Here is a 22,686-nt window from a genome sequence, read left to right on the forward strand (position 1 = left end):
ATCAGAAAACAGCTAAAACATCTAATAACAATAATAATTTATACTGTACATATCCGTCACCTAAGAAGTCTATTATAACTGCCTTGCCTCCTATATATTGCCCTCTCTAATACCAGTTTGTAAATCTCCACCTGAGAGCAACACATTACTGGTTACTTTTTACTTTACACAACCCCATTTATACATATCACACGATATCCAGCTATTCTGTTTTCTCTCATAAAAAGAAGGGAGAAACAAGAAAACGGAAAGAGAAAAAGAAATTGAGGCATACTTTGACTCTAATGTAGACTTTGCCACCATTATTCAATGTTCTATACAACATTCTCCATATATTGTGCTGTTTATTCCACCGTTCAAAAAGTCCTCTTTTTTAAGGAGCTACATTCACTGTAATGGGCCGAGCTCAATTCTTTGTTCAGTAATTTAGTATTAACATTACATGCTATTTATGTCACTTTCCAGATCTTTTAACAAACCCTAACATACCTTCAGGTAAAGTAACTTACTATTTAGAGGTACATTGTCACTTACTTAGAAATTAATCCGAAACTAAAGGTAACTATTACACACATTATCTAGTCAAATAATAGTATATACAATAACATACAACTACATGAGGAAAACTATTTTCTAACACCTAAGCCACACTTTACACATTGTGGTATTTCCAGTTCCGGTTATTACACGGGATGTCATTAATAGACATATATATCTATTCTGTATACATAAATGAGGTGAAAAATAGAAGCTCTTGTTGCCCCTTTGAAAAGCCTTGCACAGTGAATTATTTTTCAGAGGGCAGAAGCGAAAGCTATCCTTTCACTTCCTGCTGAGTCTACAGGACAGGAAGTGAAGGGAAACCTTCCTAATGACAGCACTGATAAAACGAAAATTACAACTGTTCTTTACTTAAGGGCTTGTAGCACTCTGAAGAGTGGTGGATCGCTTTTCAGAGTATATTTTACAGGCGACAGGGGCAGGCATCCTCATGGCCTGTTTTAACCCCTAAAAAGTCTGCACCACCGCGCTGCAACCGTGTACATTGCACACGGTTGCAGCTTGGACCTATTCACTTGAATGAGTCACATTAGGCGGATTTTACTGGTAAATAACCCATGCCTTTGCAAAGCGTTGTGAGGTGACTTGCTTTTCAGAGGCTGGTAGAGCAGTGGCTGCCAGACATTCAGCAGGTGATATTGCCAGCAACTAAACCCACCTTTATTGCCAGTCAAATGGAAATCTTGTATGTAAATATCACACCACAAGCCAAGTGATTGAGTTGTGGCATGGGCCCGTTTACCTGAATGGGTTGCATGTGGCGTCTCAGCCACCTGTTTTTACCTCCTGTGGCAGCCGTGTGTGTGAAGCCATAAAGTCTGGAAAAGGTGCAGTTCTAAAATTGAAAAATTACCCTCCGGGCTGGTTTATACCAGAATGTGTTGGGGGAAAGGAGAGTTCTTCGCGTTCAAAACGCGACGCCTTTGAGAGCTGCTGTGGGTGTCAATATATTCTTAAGCAAATATATTGCTACAGGGCGGCACAGGTGTGCAAAATCACGTATATATACATGATATTGCAGTTCCGGGTAGGAGACGCACGTGCGCCCTACCCACGCAGCCATTCACGGCCTCGGCTGTCAATCGTTGGGTCCGGGCCAGGCAGTTCTCGCCGGTATCCAGTGATCACGGAGTATCTCCGACAGTGGAGAGACCTGTGTATAAACAACACAGTTCTCTCCCGTCAGCTGCTGCACACTGCTTTGTACGGCTCTGCATAGCAAAGCCATACAAAGCAGCGTGCTTACAATGAAACACACACAGCCCACACAGTAAAACAGCACACAGTTAGCCCTTTGATTGCCCCACGTTAACGCCTTCCTGCCTACCAGTGCCAATAGTACAGTGTCAGTGCTTTTGTGTTAGCACTGATCACTGTATTGGTGTCACTGGGGATGTCAGTGTCAGAATGCCCTCCGCAGTCCCGCTATAAGTCGCTGATCGCTGCCAGTACTAGTAAAAAAAAATTACGTAAACCAATTAATTTACACGTATTGGGATTTTGTTTAACAAAGACATGTAGCAGAATACAATCATAAAAAGAGGAAGTGAACGCTAAAAGCAAAAAAGCAGCCAAAGCACAAAAAGGATACCAAATAACCTCTCAAGACTTAAATATATATAAGGTGCGGCGCTAAACAGTTCAACCAATAATGAATGCTCAATATATAAAATATGCCAAGATTAATAAAACCATAAAAATCATCATAAGAATAAAGTGACTTGTGACAAAGTGCCAAACATTCATATGTATTCAGTGACTTTCGTAATCTCATATAGTCCGTCACTGTTAGAGTGACCAGTAGTGTTAATATAGAGTAATTGTCCCAATTAAGAGTATGGGAGATCAAATTATCTCCAGTAATAGGTGCTCCATCCAGACTGTGGTGAAATGACTGGTATTATGTAAAGGCTGCGCACTCACCAGATGCACAGTTAATCTGCGCATTTAGAGACAATATTCTCTTATGGATACACTGAAGGCTCCTGTATGGATGGATCTGGTCTGGTCAGGTATTCCCCTCACCGCTCTCTCCTTCTGGCAATATGGCTCAGTCTCCCCTTACATACAGCTCTGTGGGTTGTTGATAGCTGCACCTCCACCATGAGGATGGCGATAGATACAGAGTCCTCCCCGACAGCCACGATCAATTCTTCCTTCCTACCAGTCGGAGAGTGCAGGGCTGCTGTGACGGACTATATGAGATCACCAAAGTCACTGAATACATCGGAATTTTTGGCACTTTGTCACAAGTCACTTTATTCTTATGATGATTTTTATGGTTTTATTAATCTTGGCCAGGGGCGGACTGACCATTTGGAAACTCGGGCACTGCCCGAGAGCCCGGGGTCAGTAGGGGGCCCCATGAGATGCCCCTAGTACCTTTTCATAGTCTTTTTTGAGTTTGGGCAAGGACACAGGGGCCCCATGATCCCCTATTGCCCGAGGCCCCATGAGTTCTCAGTCCGCCCCTGATCTTGGCATATTTTATATAATGAGCTTTCAGTATTGGTTGAACTGTTTAGCTCCGCACCTTATATATATTTATGTAGCAGAATACATTTTGGCCTAAATTATGACGAAATTTGATATTTTACATTTTTTACTGGACATGTTTAATAGCAAAATGTTAAAAATATTTTTTCCCCAAAATTGTTGGTCTTTTTATGTTTATAGCGCGCAAAATAAAAAATGCAGAAGCGATCAAATACCACCAAAAGAAAGCTCTACTTGTTGGGGGAAAAAAAGGATGTAAATTTCGTTTGCGTTCAGCGTTGCATGACAGCGCCATTGCCAGTTAAGCTGGGGGGGGGGGGTTGTTTGATGCATTTTTCTTACCACACCACACATGCACCAAAAATGCAGCAAGCACAACTTTTAACAATGCAAAGGACCCCCAACTGACCACTGTGAAGAGTTCCATAGGATTTATTGGTTATGCAGTTTGTTTTTTTTATGCAAAAATGGAAGGAAAACAAATCAGTGTGAAAGCAACCTAAGCAGTGCAAGCTCTGTGACCAGACGTGGGGGCTGCGGTGAAAGTGGCCTTGAGCTAGAGGGAAGAATAATTGGTGGTATCGCACTAGGCATGCATTATTGTGTGGGAAGCCATTTATTTTTAATTACCGTGTGTTGCATGTGGTGCTCCCCTAAAAAAGCTACAGGGATGGTTTCTTCTGTGTTAGGGCTGCCTTAGGGCCCATTTAAACTGTAGCGTGTATCCAGCTTTCTTGCAGTTTGGTTTGTATTGGAAATTACGACATGCCCTTTTTTCAGTTTTTAGTGTTTTCAGAGGGCCATAGAAGGCAATGGTAATGCATCAAAATGCATAAAATGTGTTCGGATACAGTTGCAGCAAGTATCGACAAACCTTGGTCAATGCTGCTCGGGTCCTCTCACACAGGCTTCGTCAGCCCCATTCAGTCTGTGTCAGTTTTGTGACATCCGTGCCCATTCAGTCTCTGTCCGCACTTTGACAGCAGACATCTCTGGACCCGTGATGGCTCTATGGGCAGCTGGAAGTGGATTTGTGTCCGTTTACATCAGACTAACTCTGATAAGTCACATTTAGATGCAGAAAAACTGCAAAGGACAAAGCCTGTTCTGTTTTATTCAGAACCTGAATGGACTCAGGCGTAGACAGATGTAAATGGCCACGTCCGTTTACATTCACCTGACCATAAAGCTACATGGAGCTTTTGATCAGGTCCGCCTGAAAACTGATCAATGAAGCTTTCTGGAAAGCCTGTGGAAAAAGGGGCTTTTACCCCCATCCACTTCAAGTTCCAGAAATTTCCAGGAACAGCAGGAAACACAGGCTGACCCATGATAATGCACCCAACACTGCGAAAAAAAATAAAGTAGCTCTGCCCACATGCATAGATCTAAATAGGTCCTCCACGCAACCTGCGTTAAAACGGTGCACAGGTTTGAAGCCGGCCTGGAGCCCAGTAAAACAAAAAGTAAGAGGTCATTTGTGCACTGGGGACAAAAAAAAAACCCTCCTCCATTTTCTAGTTGCAGAACACCCCAATTATGTTTGGTTTGAGTTAAAAGCTGTCAAATTTACTTTGTACGTGGTACCTACCAGACTTGCTGCTTATGTCGCAGGCACCTCCCCTAATGTGGGTAAAGGGACGCAGAACACCACATTTTGGAGGACATGCCCAAAGGTCAAAGGTTTGGGATTTGTGTATACAATTTTGTTTTCTTTGATCCTTGTCAATTTTAAGAAGTCCCTATTACAGGCCCTACTTAACCAACCAATAGAGGAGGCACCAAAGCATTCCAAAATATTGGTCTTGTTTACATTCCTAGCGGCCAGAATAGCAGTCACCAGGTCCTGGATGTCTTTTGTCCATCCTCTTTTCAGTAATGAACGCTAAAATGTCATGGCAAATGGTGCATAAAAAGCTATCTGCCACATTGAATGATAAACTACATTTATTCAAAAGATCATGGGACCCTTGGATAAGTTATATTTCAGCAGACAGACAATCAGCCAAGTTCCAACAAAGGGCAGGGGAGATGGACACGGAACAAAACTCTAGATTACCCGCATGTCCTGATATTCTTCTTCTAGCTTTCTCTCTCTTCTCTTCCTTTTCTTTCTCTATTCGACCTTCCTTCTGCATTTACCTGGGTTATCATATGCACCTGATTAAAGAAACATGTTCATTAGAGTATATCATTTTGGTGAGCATTCAACCTGCGTAAAAAGTGTACGGCGCAGCTATTGATATGAGAAATATCAAACCAGACCTCAGTACAAAAAATGATGTTGTACACGAAAATACCTTTTGCACTTAAAGGGTAACTCCACTTTCATGGGTATTGTACACATAGCACGTGTACACATTGTACGCATAGCATGTACAATGCCGATCAATGTCATATTGTAATTGAGTGTTATTAAAAATTACCTTACCTTTCAATCTGCAGCGTTGTAGATTTCTGTAAAATGCAAAACAATATAACTACCTGGAGGCGTTCTGTACACAGATGGTGTACAGAACATCCCCCAGAAATGTCATTTCCTGCTTGTGTGATTGGCTCACTGATTTTCCCAGGAATCGGCACTAAGATACAAGTCATATTTTTGGCATCAGCTGGTTTTATTCTCAACAACAGTGAAGTTACTCTTTAAATTACCTACTGATAAAGTCTTGGGTGCTATGTTCGTATCATTTGTACATTTAATTGCCAATAAAAATCTGGAAACAGAAAAGCTGTCAAGCTGAGGGAGCATGGGCACAAAGGTCCTCTGGTTGTGAGAGGGTAAAGAAAAGTAATAAAATGAAATGATTAGTCTTAATTTTCCAGCCAATCATTTCCCAGCAATATTTAGTGATACAAAAGTAGAATAATTATGAAACGGTTACACAATCATTAGTCAGCTTTCACATAATAAGGAACAAAAAGAGGTTTCCAACCTAAAATCAGCGTAATGCTGGCAGTCAGTCTTTAGCTCACAGCAGCAGCAAAAAAACAAACAAAAAAAGAAGAGCTAAAAAAATGTATCTGCTTTTCTACACATTTTAGATTTGGAAAAAATCCTTACAAAGCTGAAAGCCGAATATTGGTAAACAGAATACTCCCCAGCTGTGTGCGTCCATTAACCACTTGCCCTCCAGAGGATTTACCCCGACCAGGCCATTTATTGTGCTACGGCGCTGCGTTACTTTAACTGACAATTGCGCAGTCATGAAATTTACGTCCTTTTTCCCCACGAATAGCTTTCTTTCGGTGGTATTTGATTGCCTGTGCGGTTATTTTTTGCGCTATAAAAAAAAGACCGAAAAGTTTGAGAAAAACAAAAACTATATTTTTTTATTTTTGCTATTAAACACGTTCAGTAAATAAAATGTAAAAATCAAAATTTCGTCATAAATTTAGGCCAAAATGTATTCTGCTACATGTCTTTGCTAGAAAAAAATCCCCATATATGTAAATTAATTGGTTTACGTTAAAGTTATAGCGTTCACAAAAGGCGGTATATATACGGGCATTTATTTATTTTACTAGAAATGGCAGCGATCAGCGACTTATAACGGGACTGTGGCGGGGATTCTGACACTGGGGGGAACAAACTTGGTGTCACTGACATCCCCAGTGACTCCAATACAGTGAGCAGTGCTAATAAAAAGCACTGACACTGTACTAATGGCACTGGGCAGGAAGGGGTTAACACGTGAGGCGATCAAAGGGTTAGCTGTGTGCTGTTTTTAGAATGGGCTGTGTGTGCTCTTCACTGTAAGCACACTGTTTTGCATGGCTGTGCGCACAGCCATGCAAAGTAGTGTGCACGAGCTGACAGGGAGGAGAACTGTTTTGTTTACAAACAGTTCTCTCCCCCCGTCCGAGATGCTTGGCAATCACTGGGCACCGGTGAGTACTCATCGGCCGGAACCTGGTGATTTACAGCCACGAATGGCGGTGCGGGTAGGGCGCCCGTGCGCTCCCTACCCGGAAATGCAAAATCATGTATATACCACTGATATTGCGCACCCCTGTTGCCGTGCAGCAGTATATCTGCTATAGGGTGGCGGGAATGCGGTTAAAGCAAATCTGTCAGCTATTTTAAAGGATACGTTCACCTTTTCATCTTTAAAAAAAAACAATAGATGTACTTTCATACATGCGAATGTAAACGCACGTGTCGGGGAACCTACGCGTGAAACAGCCGATTGCGATACAAAGGTTACATATCGCCGCACAAGCCGGAGTGACAGCAATGATTCTAGCACAAGACCTCCTCCGTAACACTAAACTGATGAGCTGTAGGGGCCTTTGAAGCGTCGCCTACAGAAAATATAGGATACTGAAGTTTGTCGCCATTTCACGGGCGCACACAAATTTATGGTTTGACATGTTGGGTATTTATTTACTCGGTGCAACCTCGTCTTTTATATTTTACCAAAAACTTGGGCAATTTATTGCATTTGCTTGCCCTAAAATTTTGAATTTTAGACCTTTTTGGTATTATCATTTTTAGAGTGGAACACGTAACAATGTTCCGGCTCCTGCAGCAGCTTAGTGTGTGATAGCAGTACGAGGAGAAGTTCCCTGTACCAGCTATGTCATTTTTAAAAGAGCGTGGCCATGTGGGTGGAGCCTCGCATGGCCACATCATTCATTCATAGAGTTCTGTGAATTAATCAACTGCAAGTACTGACATCCTTTGTGGATGTCGGCTTGTAGTTCTCAATGAACCACCATGGCACTGCTGAGCGCTCTGGTAGTTCATCGATTTAGCCTGTCAGTGTGAAACGGTCTGCCTGTATGATGTACAGCTTACACTGACAGTCTGCAGGAGTCCTGCATTACACCTGCGATCTGTTGATCACTGCTGCAATGCTTTCCAGGGGAAAAAAACAGTAAATGTATTTTTTTTACCTGCAAAAAATGTGTATTTATTTATTTTTAAAGGTGGATTTATCCGTTAATGGAACGGACACCAGAGCTTGATTTGGCTGCTCAGCATGTGATTGTACGGAGCACCCAAGTGCTTCCTTGTGAGAAGAACCTGAAAGAGTAAAGGTTTTATTTCCTCACCGGGCCCGGTGCCTCATTTACTCGCTCAGTAGATGCGCTTCGGCTGAGCATTAAAAGAGCCCGACACTTCTCTTTCCTGACGAACACCCAATCTGTGCTCATCACACTGCAAGGTCTCTCCCCTCCTCGAGAAGAAGATAAAAAGCGCAATGTTTTATTTAGTTCACCATAAAGCCCCTTTCGTTTTTAAAAGCCCCAGACCTTCCGAAAAGCACCTCAGATTTAAATATGCTTTTAGTTCAAATTATTTTTTTTGATTAGGAGAAGTAGATTGTCATGTGGGACAAGTAGACTGGGACCGTGTCTATGGGCAAGAAGTTTTTAAAAATAGTTTCCACACCCCTGCACACTACTTGCTGCTCTTATTCTCACCTTCCAAAGCCTGTTAATGTGATACTAGAAAAACACAAACAGCACATACAGTAAGACAGCACAGTTAACCCCTTCCTGCTCAGTGTCATTAGTACAGTGTCAGTGCGTTTTATTAGCACCGATCACTGTATTAGTGTCATTGGGGATATCAGTGACACCAAGCACAGTTTGCCCCGCAGTGTCAGACTGCCCGCCACAGTCCTGCAAATTTGCTGATCACCACCATTACTAGTATAAAAAAATTAAAATTTCAGTATCTATACTGCTATTTGAAGACGCTATAACTTTCACATGAGCCAATTAATTTACATGTATTGGGTGTTTTTTTTTTTTTTTTTTTTTAGCAAAGACAATTTTTTTTTACTAGACATGTTTAATAGCAAAAAGTAAAAAATATATAGGTATTTTTCAAAATTGTCGTTCTTTTTTGTTCATAGGTCAAAAGATAAAAAACGTGAAGGAGATCAAAAACTACCGAAAGAAAGCTTTATTTGTGAGGGAAAAAAAAAAGAAGTAAATTTCATTTGGGTGCACCGTTGCATGACCGCACAATTGTCAGATAAAGTAACGCAGGGTCGTATCGCAAAAAATGGCCTGGTCTGGAAGGGGGGTAAATCCTCTGGAGGGCAAGTTGTTAAAGTAGAACTATAGGCAAAACTCTTTTTACCTGAGCCCCATCTGGATCCAGCGATGTGCAAGACAGCCTCGACTGGCCCAGTTCTCTTCCTCCTCAATGGCTGACACAGCAGTGGGAGCCATAGGCTCCCGCTACTGTATATAACAGCCAATAAGGAGAGAGCAGGGGGAGAGGCCGAGCCACGGCTGTGTGTAAATGGACACACAGAGAAGCAGCTCAGGAGACCCCATAGCAAGCTGCTTGCTATGGGGGCACTTGGCAGGAGGGAGGGGCCAGCAGTGCCAGTGAGGGACCTGAGAAGAGGAGGATCGGGGCTGCTCTGTGAAAAAAAACCACCATGTTTGTTATTTTAAAAAATTAAAAATCTTCCTTTACAATCACTTTAACCACTTGCCCTCCAGAGGATTTACCCCGTCCTGACCAGCCCATTTTTTACAATATGGCACTGCATTATTTTAACTGACAATTGCGTGGTCATGCAACGCTGCACTCAAATGAAATATATGTCCTTTTTTCCACACAAATGGAGCTTTCTTTCGGTGGTATTTGATCGCCTCTGCGGTTTTTATTTCTTATGCTATAAAAAAAAAAATTCCAATTTTGACTTTTTGCTATTAAACATGTCCAGTAAAAAAATCTTTTTTAAAAATCAAATTCCGTCATAAATTAGGGCCAAAATGTATCGTGCTGCTAAAAAAAATCCCAATACATGTAAATTAATTGGTTTACTTTTACGTTATAGTGTCTACAAATGGCGGTACATATACTGGAATTTTTTTCTAATACTAGTAATGGCGGCGATCAGCAACTGAAAGCAGGACTGCGGGGGGCATTCTGACACTGGGGGGTGGGGGGGTATGTTGGGACGACTGACTGACTGCCACTGACACCCCCAATGACACAAATACAGCGATCAGTGCTAACTCCCTTCTCACTGGCCTGCCTCACCACAGGCTATCCCCACTTCAGTCGATCCTGAATACAGCGGCCAGACTCATTCACCTTACCAACCGCTCCATTTCCGCCACCCCCCTCTGCCAATCCCTCCACTGGCTTCCGATTGCCCAACGGATCAACTTCAAACTGCTAACACTGACGTACAAAGCTGTCCATAACACTGCCCCAAACTACATCACCGATCTGATATCCAAATACCACCCAAAACCCACTCTCTGCTCTTCACAAGACCTCCTACTCTCTAGTTCCCTGATCTCCTCCTCCCATGCCCGCCTCCAGGACTTCTCCAGGGCATCACCCATCCTCTGGAACTCCCTACCCCAATCCATCAGACTATCACCCACTCTCCTCTCCTTTAGGCGCACCCTAAAAACCCAACTCTTCAAGGAAGCCTACCCCACCCTCTGCTAACTGCAGATCTCCTCCACTCTTCCTACCACTCCATCCCCCACAGCTTTTCCTCCCGTACCACTATCCCCTCCCTCCTAGATTGTAAGCTCCAAGGAGCAAGGCCCTCGTACCCCTCGTGAATCGCACTGTATTGTTATTGTACTGTCTCATGTATTGTCTCCCAATGTAATGTACAGAGCTGAGCTAACTGTTGGCGCTATATAAATACTGTATAATAAAAAGCACTGACACTGTACTAATGGCACTTGGCAGGAAGGGGTTAACGTGGGGCGATCAAAGGGTTAACGGTGTGCTGTTTCACTGTGTGTGTGCTTTACACTGTAAGCACACTGCTTTGTATGGCTCTGCTATGCAGAGCCATACAAAGCAGTGAGCAGGAGCTGACAGGGGAGGGATCTGTGTTGTTCACATACAGGTCTCTACCCCGTCCATGTGCCGGCGGGGAATCATTGGCTGGGACCGGGGGATTTACAGCAGAGGCTGCGTGCGCCCCCTACCCGCAAATTCAAAATCACGCATATAAATACACGTGATTTTGCGCACCCTTTCCACCCTGTAGCAGTATTTCTGCTATAGGGTGCTGGGACCACGGTTAAACACTACAGCTAAATATTTCAGGAAATTTCTTTTATTGGACCCTTTCCCCGGGACAAACGTTGCAAGCTGCAATTTCTACCAAACTGCTTTGTTTGAGACATGCCAACTTTGGAAAACACCGGTGCTAAAACTAATGAATGGCAGCTAGTCTGCAAAGGACTTGCACCATTGGGACGGTCAGTCCTCTTGCAGTAACGGGAACAGATCTTGCTAATTGGACCATAGCATACCGATTATCTCACAAGAGATCTTAACAGGTACAAACTAAGAGGGATTTTGTAATGTAAATAAAGTTTCATGTCTTGGCTTCTAAAACTTACCTATAAGCTCGGCAATGCCTGTATGCATATCAAAGAATGGATCGGTAACCAAAGGAGCCCGGTTCTGGCTGCAGGACTTGCTGATGGTCTCACACAGCAGTAGGTTCTACGATCCATCCTTGTCAGGGTATCCAGGTAGATTCCAGCTCACATCCATCACAATCTGGTCTGGGAGGAACTAAGTCCACAACTGCTGAACCCAGTCATCCTCCCTGCCACAGAAAAATAAAAGCTTCATAAAAACCACAGCAGACTGGCATTCTCTTGCTCAAAGCTGTAAGTAAACCCGCACTTTTCCCTTTGAAGAGGAAAGCAATGGGCGTGCCTTCCCAAGTAGCAGGCAATCTTTATTGCCCACTGTGTGTGTTCAGTCATCAGCTACAATGACTCTGCTCAGAGCTTACACAGGGGTGAGGACACCCCCCCAACCCCCTAATGTGAAAACTCTGGAGAAGGATATTTACCTGGAAAAGTGAAATGGATCCCCTCCGATATTATTTCCCCATTCCACAAACCACACAAGGCTTTGCCATAGTGTGAGGATGAGAGCACCTTAACACAGCGTTCCCACTCCAGACTGGACGGGACCATGTTGTAGATCTGGTTCTGTTAATGTTCTGTCCAGTTTCATTGTAATGCTGCCTAAAGCCATACCTACGAACGGTTCAGTGCTGCACAGACAGATGCACAATAAAAACGCACAACACACTGACTAAAGGCGTAAAAACAAAAATGTCATATATTACAGTGTACCAATCCTTGGATGTGATGCATGCAGTAGATTTGGTGATCCTGCCAGTAACTCCCCTCCTGCATTGGAGTGCCCCTACTCTGGATGAAGAAGCACAGGTACACACAAGGAAAGCAGCACTGTCAGTTTGGGGGGAGGGGAGTGTTACATATACTAGCAGATTCTGATACACTAACAAATTGAAGCCAAACTTCAGCTCATACTGCCGCTACACAAGCAGTTACAGCAAAAGGAGGGATAAAGGTATTACGTTCATAAATAAAAGCGGACCATTGTAATCACCTCTGTCAGTGGAAAATGGTTTCAACAATGGAATTTCTACATTTGCAGTAGAGCTTGTTTTCTTGAAAAATGTTGCTGGGATTTTTTTAACCACTTGCCTACCAGGCACTTTTACCCCCTTCCTGCCCAGGCCAATTTTCAGCTTTCGGCGCTGTCACACTTTGAATGGCAATTGCCCAGTCATGCAACACTGTACCCATATGAAATTATTATCATTTAACACACACAGAGCTTTCTTTTGGTGGTATTTAAAAGAAAGGAAATATATAAGGAAGTGACAGGCGGGAGGTGGTTCTCTCGTTCTGGGAGGACATCACATGATATCCTCCCACTCTAACTGCACATGGGAGCCCCCCGGGCGGCACACGGCGATCAGTGGTGCGCTGTGTTCCTGGGACACAGCGGATCACCGATCAGAGGAAAGATCTGATGTCGTCGACTCTGTCATGTGATCAGATGTGTCCAATCACAGCTGATCGCATGTAAACAAGGAAATGCCGGTTATCGGCATTCCTCTCCTCACGCTGACAGCTCGTGAGAAGAGGAGAGCCAGTAAGCGGAATTCCTCAGACGGGACATGTACACTGATGATCAGTGCCCCGATGATCAGTGTAGCCCCATCAGTGCCACCTATCAGTGCCCATCAATGCCACATATCAGTGCCTACCAGTGCACATCAATGCCACATATCAGTGCCCATCTGAGCTGCCTTTCAGTGCCACCTATCAATTTCAGTCAGTGCCGCCGAACAGTTCCAGTCAGTGCTATATATGATTGCTGCCTTTCAGTGCCCATGAGTGGTGCCTGTCAATGCCCATCACTGATGCCTGTCAATGCCCATCAGTGCCACCTATCAGTGCCTCCTACTAAGTGCCCATCAGTGCAGCCTCATTAGCGCACATCAGTGAAGGAGAAAAATTACTTATTTACAACATTTTATAACAGAAACTAAGGAAAAACTTTTTTTTTTCCAAAATTTTGTCTTTTTTAGTTTGTTTAGCAAAAAAATAAAAAAAAACAGTGGTGATTAAATACCACCAAAAGACAGCTCTATTTGTCTCAAAAAATGGATATAAATTTCATATTGGATACAAATTAGGTAGCATCTGTGGTCAGTAGGAGGAATGGTGACTCATCATTGGTATAAGTGGGAGGAGTACTGTTCCCCGCCAGTGACCCCGCCCCTTTGTTTCCTTTAGCGGCCAGAATGACAGGTTCTTCTTGGAACTATAGTGAAGGAAAAAAAAGAAGTCGGTAATCACATTTAAAAACCGGCATTGACACATAGCGGCAGCCAGCGAGGGAACCTGAGTGTATACACTACTCCCTCACTGTATACACTGCTCCTCTCCTGCCCCCTCCCCCCTACAAAGAGGACCTGTCACTCATATACTATCACATAGGACTATTGGTCCTCTATGTGATGGCAATAAAATCATAAGTTAAAAAAAATAAACAAAAATACACATTATCCACTTGCCCTCCTGAGGATTTACCCCCCTTCCTGACCAGGCTATTTTTTGTGTTATGGCACTGCGTTACTTTAACTGACAATTGTGCGGTCATGCAATGCTGCACCCAAATTAAATTTACACCCTTTTTTCCCCACAAATAGAACTTTCGTTTGGTGGTATTTGATCCCCTGTGCATTTATTTTTTGCGCGATTAAAAAAAATACACTGAAAATTTTGAGAAAAAACAATATTTTTGACTTATTGCTATTAAGCATATCCAGTAAAAGAATTTTAGCCATAAATTTAGACTAAAATGTATTCTGCTACATGTCTTTGCCAAAAAAAAATCCCAATACGTGTAATTTAATTGGTTCACGTGAAGGTATACCGTTTACAAATGGCAGTATATATATACTGGGATTTTTTTTTTAATTATTATTAGTAAAGGTGATAATCAGTGACTTATAGCGGGACTGCGGCAGGCATTCTGACACCGGGGGGAACTGGCTTCATGTCACTGACATCCCCAGTGACACCAATACAGTGATCAGCCTGCCCCCTACCCGGAACTGCAAAACCACGTATATAGAAGTGATTTTGCACACCCGTGCCACCCTGTAACAGTACCTCTGCTATAGGGTGGACAGGATGCGGTTAAATAGAAATACAAAAAATAAATAAATTTGAGCCTCCCCACACATGCAGACATTTCAGTTTTCGGCCACGTACATTCTGAATTTTCAGTATCGGTTTTAGCACCTGAATTTTAATTTCGGTGCACCACTAATTGTTACCTTTGGGGAGCAGGAACCCGAATTTGACAGGTACCCGCTCCCACTTCTGGTGCGATTGCCTAAGACGATCGGAAGCAGAAGATGTCCTCCTCCCTCCCTCCCCGTAGTCTTCTGGGACACGTGACAGGTCCCAGAAGACTACGGGACCATTCACAAAGTGCAGCGGGCACCCGGCTGTGAAGCCGCAAGCTGTCACAGCCGGCTGACCACACTGATGATGCCGAGGACCAAGGGACAGGTAAGTGTCTGTATTTTAAAAGTCAGCAGATACAGTTTTTGGAGCTGCTGACATTTATTTTTTTATTCCACTGGAACTCGGCTTTAAGTGTGTTAGACCCAACGGGAATGAAGGGGTTTAATGTCTGGAGAGTTCCTTCAGGCACACGGGTGAGGTACAGGACAAGGGAAGAGTGTTGTGGAGCTCTTTGTTTATGGATAGAAACACTCCAGGAACAAGTGTGAATATTGCAGCACTTTGATACAATTTGAGTCCAAATTGCACCCCCTTGCCGGCAATGGAACCGTTCATATCGCAGAGACTCATATTGCAGCGATTATGAATAAGGTCCCTGCACTACTTTTTGCTGATTTCATTGCAACTTGCATAGACTTCTGTTATATGAGGTTGCAATCCGCAATGAAATCGGCAGTGCAAATCGCACTGATATGCGGCTTGGAAATGGCGCTGAAGTAGTGTGATTTCAGTGCCGCACCAGTGTGATCCGGGGCTCACTGGATTGTTGTGCAGCACTTTGACACAATTTGGACATCATTTTTTAAAGCAGAATTCTGGGTAAAAATGATTTTTTTCCCCGTTCAGTGGAGCTGTGCAGGTCAGGTAAGTATGAGCTTTGTGCTCACCCCCAGAATAAACAAGCAGCTGATCCATGCAGTGGGGGGGCAAACATTTGTGACCGCAATCCTGCTTTAAAGTAGAAGTATAGGCAACATGTTTGGGAGGGTTAGAACCCGTCAGATTATTGTCATCTGTACCCCATTGGGGAGATTTCCCTCCACTTCCTGTCCCATAGCCCAAAACAGGAAGTGAGAGGAAATCCCTCCAAATTAAGGGAAACCCTTGCGGCCCCCCCAGAGTCCCCATTGGAAGATCCCCCTCTATTACTTTTCTGGGGACAACCCAAAATTTGGGCTTTTCTTTTACTCTCCCCATTGATGATAATGGTAACCAGGAGAAATAGAGGGGGGGATCTCCCTAACGGGGACATAGACAGCAAGAAAAACCAGACAGGGGCTCTAGTCCCTCTCCACTCTGTCCAAAACTAAACTAACTACTTTCTCCTTTAGTTACAATTTCATTGTTTGTAATATTTGGATGTTTTTTATTCTGCAATGATTGTATTACACGGATCTCTTTATGAAGAGCGGAGGAGGGGCGTGGGAATTCTTATTGGGGGGATTAGAGCTCTGGATTCATTTCCTTTATGATTGGCTGACATCAGGGGGGGTCTGACACAGCTGCTGGGGGGTTATTGGGGGGCTTTCTGCACAGTGCCATGTTACTATGGACAGGTGGGGGGGGGGGGTAGTTGAGAAATCACTGGGGGGGGGGGGGGGGGGGAGTTGAGGAAACACTGGGGGGAGACAAGTGATGGTGGAGCTCCAGCTGTCTGTCCATCACCATACATAATATACCCCCCAACACCGACTCCTCCATGAGGCACCTCCCAGCCCCTCCCTCCCCCCAGCAGTCTGACCTCCTCAGCCGGGCTCTCCCCGGTCGCCATGACTCCCGCCCGTATCTCTGGCTTCCCCTCACTCCCACATTCTTCTCTCCTCTCCGTTAGATAAAATGGCCACCGGAGGGTAGAAAGCACAACTCTATCATGTGTATTGGAGCTGATTGGGAAGGGAGACATCTATGGCGGGAGGCGGTATTACCGCTATGGCACAATCACACCTAGTGACATCTTGTGGCCGCTTTTATGAATAACCGTTAAACAGACCAAATGACTGGATTTCTATGGAAAATCAAGAATATTATATAAAATTTATCATTGGGTACAAGTGTCAGTCAAAAAAACTAGGCCGGAAAAGTGACAGCTGGTGTGAGGTGGCAGGCTGTGATTGGCTGATTGGCAGGAAGACAGGTTAGCTCCGCCCCCAGGCTGCATCTCACCTCAATGCTGCCCTGCTTGCCGAGCAATACACAGCATCAGAGCGTGTCTCCTGCGACTGACAGAGATTATCGCCATTTATACGGATTTCTATTCCTATTATCACTACTATATAATTCTTTATATTATTAGTGGTAATATTTCAGATTTTTAGCTATTTGCAGGTCATCCAGCACCACCAGGATGCCTCGACCTTCACGACGCCCATCCCGTGGAAGGTCTTCACATCAGGAGGACGGAGAGTCTCCCATCGCCCATCGGACGAGGTCCAGAGTCCAGCGTCATCGGAGACGGGAGGAGGCCTCCACCCACCGGAGCCGCTCACCAAGAGAGCACGCCAGGGCCCCTGAGCACCGCCCACCTCCGGCCATGGTACAGCGTGCCAGGGCCCCTGAGCACCACCCACCTCCGGCCATGGTACAGCGTGCCAGGGCCCCTGAGCACCACCCACCTCCGGCCATGGAGCAGCGCGTCGAGGAGGAGGTAATTGCGTGTCCCATTTGTTTGGCAGGTTATGAAGATGGAGAGGACACGACCATCCTGGCCTGCTCTCACGAGTTCCACACCAGCTGCATCTACCGTTGGCTTGTAGAGAGCAACACTTGTCCAATCTGCCGGGCTGCTATTCTCAACCTGCAAGACGACCAGCCATTCCTCCCTGGGGATGTACACCAAGCCATCATTGGAGACATGCAGATTGGGTATATCATTGATGATGATGGTGCTATAGAATTGCAATATATTGTGTTCCATAGGTTGTAACATCTTTTTTCAAATGCCTGGATGACATCAGCTATGTTTGTAATGTATATGAGAAATGTTGTGTATATAATATTTTTTTCAAATTATATATCACTATTAATATTATTATTATATAACATACACGTTTAGCTGATTTAGCCATGCTTGTTGTAGTTATAGCATTTAATTCTTTGAAAAAAACAAAACGGAAAAAAAAAAAAAAATAATAATAATTAAAAAAAATATTTTTTATTATTATATATTCTTAGCCATTTTATGATTGTATTAGTTATAATATTTAATGCTTTGAAAAAAAAATGAAAAACAAAAAATTTATTATTATTGATTTATATTATTAGCTGTTTTATGATTGTAGTAAAATATTTAATGCCTTGAAAATTAAAAAAAAAAAAAAATATATAATTATTATTAGCTGTTTTGTTATTGTAGTAGTTATAGTATTTCATGCTTTGAAAACATGGCCGGATCTAGGGGGGTGCTGGGGTGGGCTGTGCCTTGCCAGATTTCAGTTGTGCCGCCCAAGACTGCTGAGTTCCTTACCCACACTTACGGGACACAGTTTCAGTACTTGTCCCTATCTCCTCCAAGGACCCCTTATCTCCCACAGCAGTAAATGTAGATTGGGGGGGGGTAATGAAACTGTGTACAGCCCCATGGTCAGAGCGATCCTGTGTCATCAGCTATATGGAGCAGCTCTGTTCTGACAGGAGGAGGGGGCAGAGCACAGAACCGCTCATCCAGACTGTAAGTTGGGAGGATGGGGGCTTAGGGGGAGATTTTGTATTGTATTGTATTTTAACACCTCAAGAAATGTGATAGGCAGTCAGAAAGTAAAAACTGTGTAAATTTCAAATTATCTATACCATAGTTTGTAGATGCTATAACTTTCACACAAAGCAATCAATATACACTTATTGGGATTTTTTTTACCAAAAACATGTAGCAGAATATATTTTGGCCCAAATTTATGATGAAATTTTAGTTTTTTGGATATTTTTTGACAGAAAAGAGAAAATACTGGGTTTTTTTTTCGCGTTTTATTTTTTATAGCGCAAAAAATAAAAAGCGCACAGGTGATCAAATACCACTGAAAGAAAGCTCTATTCGTGGGGTGAGCATGCTGATTCGTCCTCTTTTTTTTTGGGTGGGAATTTATGCTGAGACATGATGCTCACACATGGGGGGGGGGGGCGCTTAGTTTGTCATCTTCGCCCTGGGAGCTAGACAACCTTGTCCTGGCACCACACGCAGGGCAGTCAATAGATCTCCTCTTCCCCGCTCAACACATTGCTGAAATCGAATTCCCTTACAGACACAGCCTCGATGTACAGTGTATAACTGGCTGCTATGTTGCAGTACTGACCCTGTCCTCTCCTCTTCTGGCCCCTTGTCCTCTACCCTGCTGACCCTCTGTCCACCATCCTGCTGACCCTCTGTACCCTGCCCTGCTGACCCCTGTACACTGCCCTTCTGACCACTGTCATCTGTCCTGCTGACACCTTTATCCTGCCCTACCTTTGCCCTGATAACCCCTGCTGACCTCCCATCCTCTGCCTGCTGACCCCTATCCTGTGCCTTACTGAACCTCTGTATACTGCCCCACTGACTCTTGTATGCTCCCATGCTGATCTCCCATCCTCTGCCCTGCTGACCCTTATTTTGTCCCCTACTGACCGCCTGTACACTGCCCTACTGAGTCTTGTACACTCCCCTGCTGACCTATCATCCTCTGTCCTGCTAACCCCTTTTACACTGCCCTGCTAACCCTTGTACACTGCCTTGATGACCCGCTGTAAACTGCCCTACAAACTAATGGCCTCTGTACTCCGCCCTAAAAACTGCTGTCTCTATCTCTCTGCCCTGCTGGCCCCTCTGTACGCTGCCCTACTGACTTCCATACACTGCCCTGTCAAACTCGCATCTTCTTCCCCCCTCATGTTTTTTACTGCGCCCCCACATCAGACAGGCTAGATCAGGCCCTGTTGAAAAAAAAAAAGAGATTGCACTGGTATTGTTTATACTATTATTATTAATAATATTATTATATATTTTTAGCTTTTTTTAGGATTGTAGTAGTTATAGTAGCTGATTCTTTGGGAAAAAAAAATTATACAATTATACTGGTAGTGTTTATATTATTATGATTATTATTACTATTGTTAAAAAAAAAAAATTACACTGGTATTGTTTTTATTACTATTATTATGATTATTAACCGGTTGCCAACCAGCCACAGTACATTTACTGCGGCAGGGTGGCACTACTGTGCACAATCACGTATATATACGTGATTCGCGCTTTCAATGTTTTCGCGAACAGGGGGCGCGCACACGCGCCCGCCGACCCGCGGGTGTCATAATTCGATCCCCGTGGGATCATTCGATCTTGGCCAGTGATGTCCGGCTGAAGTTGAATGATCGGTCCCTGTCCTATCCTGTCCTGTGTTGACAGTTACACAGGACAAGATATGATGTCAATCTTCTCCGCCTGGGCACATTCTGTCTCAGAGAGAGAAGACATACAAAACGTGAGTACAAAGCGCTACACTAACACTTAGAAAACACCTAGGTCACATTTAACCCATTGATTTCCTCCCCAGTTAACCCCTTCACTGCCCAGTCACCAATATCATTATTTACAGTGTACAGATTTTTTGCTGATCACTGTCTTAGTGTCACTGGCGACTTACGATAGTGTTAGCGTCAGTTATCACCCCTCCCAGATAGCGTCAGATTGCCCGATAGTACACCAGTAATAACATTTAACCCCTTGATTGCCAGGAACACACTCAATTGCACACTAAACCTCCATTGCTAGTATAGTGTCTGAACGGATCAATATCTTTGATCAGATCAGCGCTATACCAGCGTTCACATTAGAATAGCATCCCCAAAAACGCAGCGTTAGAGGGATCAGCCCCGACACCTGCCAGGACCTGCGTTTAGCCTCTCTGCTCCCCTTCTCCACCAGCAAGTGCAGTGTCATTAGACAACTGTCACTTGATACATTACACACAAAACCGCAGTGTTCACAAAATCAGGCCTGATCTCTGTTAGCACTTGTTGGTAAAGTTTTTGTAGCAGTTCAAGCAGTCTCTGACAGCCAGGCGCTCTAGGTACCTATAAATTTAGTGGCCAAAATGTCCAACCAAAGGTACACTAGTGAAAAGGCCTACAGGATTCTGAGCATGTCAGGTGAGAGCGAAGGGGAAGATTCACTGACAGAATCCGCCTCAGAGTGCCAGTACTAGTGCTGCGCTACCTTCTGGTGAACTGGCGAGCACCAGCGGCCTAGTACGTCCTGGGCTTATACATACCCGCACTGCAGTATTACTTGGTGACGTGTCGGGTCCCATAACCGCAGTACAAGCTGGTGCGGTGGCGAGCACAAGTAGTGTCCCGCGGCCACCAAGAATTCGCACACAGGCCCGTAGAGCCCCTAGTATCCTTCCGGAAAAATAGTTTTTTTTTGTTGTCACATTTGTTATTGTTCTACTTTTACTGTTTTATTGTTAACCATTACTGTTTTCTTTGCAGGAATGCTTTCAGCTGCAGCACTGACCTGTTTATTCTGACAGCAACAGGAACTTGCTCTCAGAATATACATAAATCAGTGTGGGCAGCGCTGTTGGATGAGATTTTTCATCCGCAGTTTAAAAAAAGAACATATATGCCGAAGCATGGGGGCCTGGGGTGGCCAGTGGGTGGATGGCCCCTATGCTTCGGCATATATCTTTTATAATATTTGTTGGCACATTTCATGTGTGCCCACCATTAGAAGTGGGTGGATGCAGGGAGGTATTCTAATGGTGGGCATACCACCACACACTTTTTCTTGCAGAGATATTTCAATTAAAAAGTTGTTTTATCGAGTTACTGTTTTATTGTTAACCATTGCTGTTTTCTTTGCAGGAATGTCAAACTGCAGCACCGACTTGTTTATTCTGACAGCAACAGGGTCTTGCTCTGAGAATATACATAAGTAGGTGTGTGCAGTGCTGTCGGATGAGCTTTTTCATCCGCAGTTCAAAAAAGAGCATATATGCCGAAGCATGGGGGCCTGGGGTGGCCAGTGGGTGGATGGCCCCTATGCTTCGGCATATATATTTTATAATATTTGTTGGCCCGTTTCATGTGTGCCCACCATTAGAAGTGGGTGGATGCAGGGAGGTATTCTAATGGTGGGCATACCACACACTTTTTCTGGCAGAGATTTCTTCTCTTTTTTTCTATTCAGCCCACAGGCTGCATAACAAAAAAAAAAAAAAGTAAAGAACATAGCATATACACCCAACAAGGACCAGCAACGTACTGGTACATCACTGGATTTTGAATGGTTATACCAGGGTGATGCATGCAGCTGCAGGCATCATCCTAGTATCGTTTTTGTCAGCCGGCGATCGGCTTTCATGTAAAAGCAATCCTAGTGGCTAATTAGCTGCAGGATTGCTTTTACAAGCAGCGGGAGAAAATGCCCCCTCCCTCGCTGCCTTCCACGGCCTTTTCGGGCAGTCCCGTGCACCCAGATTTCCCAAAAAAGAATATATGACAATGCCCATTGAAGTTATAGGGGATATTTGAATTCCCTGTGATAGTATTCAAAGTGATCAAAAAAAAAAAGTTTTTGTCACAAAAACTTGTGGAAAAAAAAATTTCCATTGACTCATATGCCTCTCAGCAGATAGCTTAGGGTGTCTAATTTCCGAAAAGGGGTCATTTGGGGGTGTTGGACTATCCTGGTATTTTAGCACCTCAAGAAATGTGATAGGCAGTCAGAAAGTAAAAACTGTGTAAATTTCAAATTATCTATACCATAGTTTGTAGATGCTATAACTTTCACACAAAGCAATCAATATACACTTATTGGGATTTTTTTTACCAAAAACATGTAGCAGAATATATTTTGGCCCAAATTTATGATGAAATTTTAGTTTTTTTGGATATTTTTTGACAGAAAAGAGAAAATACTGGGGGTTTTTTTTGCGTTTTATTTTTTATAGCGCAAAAAATAAAAAGCGCACAGGTGATCAAATACCACTGAAAGAAAGCTCTATTCGTGGGGTGAGCATGCTGATTCGTCCTCTTTCATTTGGGTGGGGG

The 22,686-nt window shown here is 43.8% G+C and overlaps 1 long non-coding RNA gene across 1 annotated transcript in view; it reads right to left on the reverse strand.

Annotated features, from left to right (window-relative positions):
- The window catches only part of LOC149433819 (uncharacterized), an 83,133-nt gene that overhangs the window by 50,176 nt on the left and 10,271 nt on the right, over positions 1–22,686 (reverse strand). Inside the window, exon 2 of the long non-coding RNA XR_016308846.1 lies at positions 5,117–5,217. This is a non-coding gene — a long non-coding RNA (uncharacterized LOC149433819). The remainder of the gene's footprint in view (positions 1–5,116; positions 5,218–22,686) is intronic.

Source organism: Staurois parvus, unplaced genomic scaffold, assembly GCF_062004578.1.
Source record: "Staurois parvus isolate SC_StPar_1 unplaced genomic scaffold, SC_StPar_1.0 ptg001916l, whole genome shotgun sequence".
Taxonomy (NCBI): domain Eukaryota; kingdom Metazoa; phylum Chordata; class Amphibia; order Anura; family Ranidae; genus Staurois; species Staurois parvus.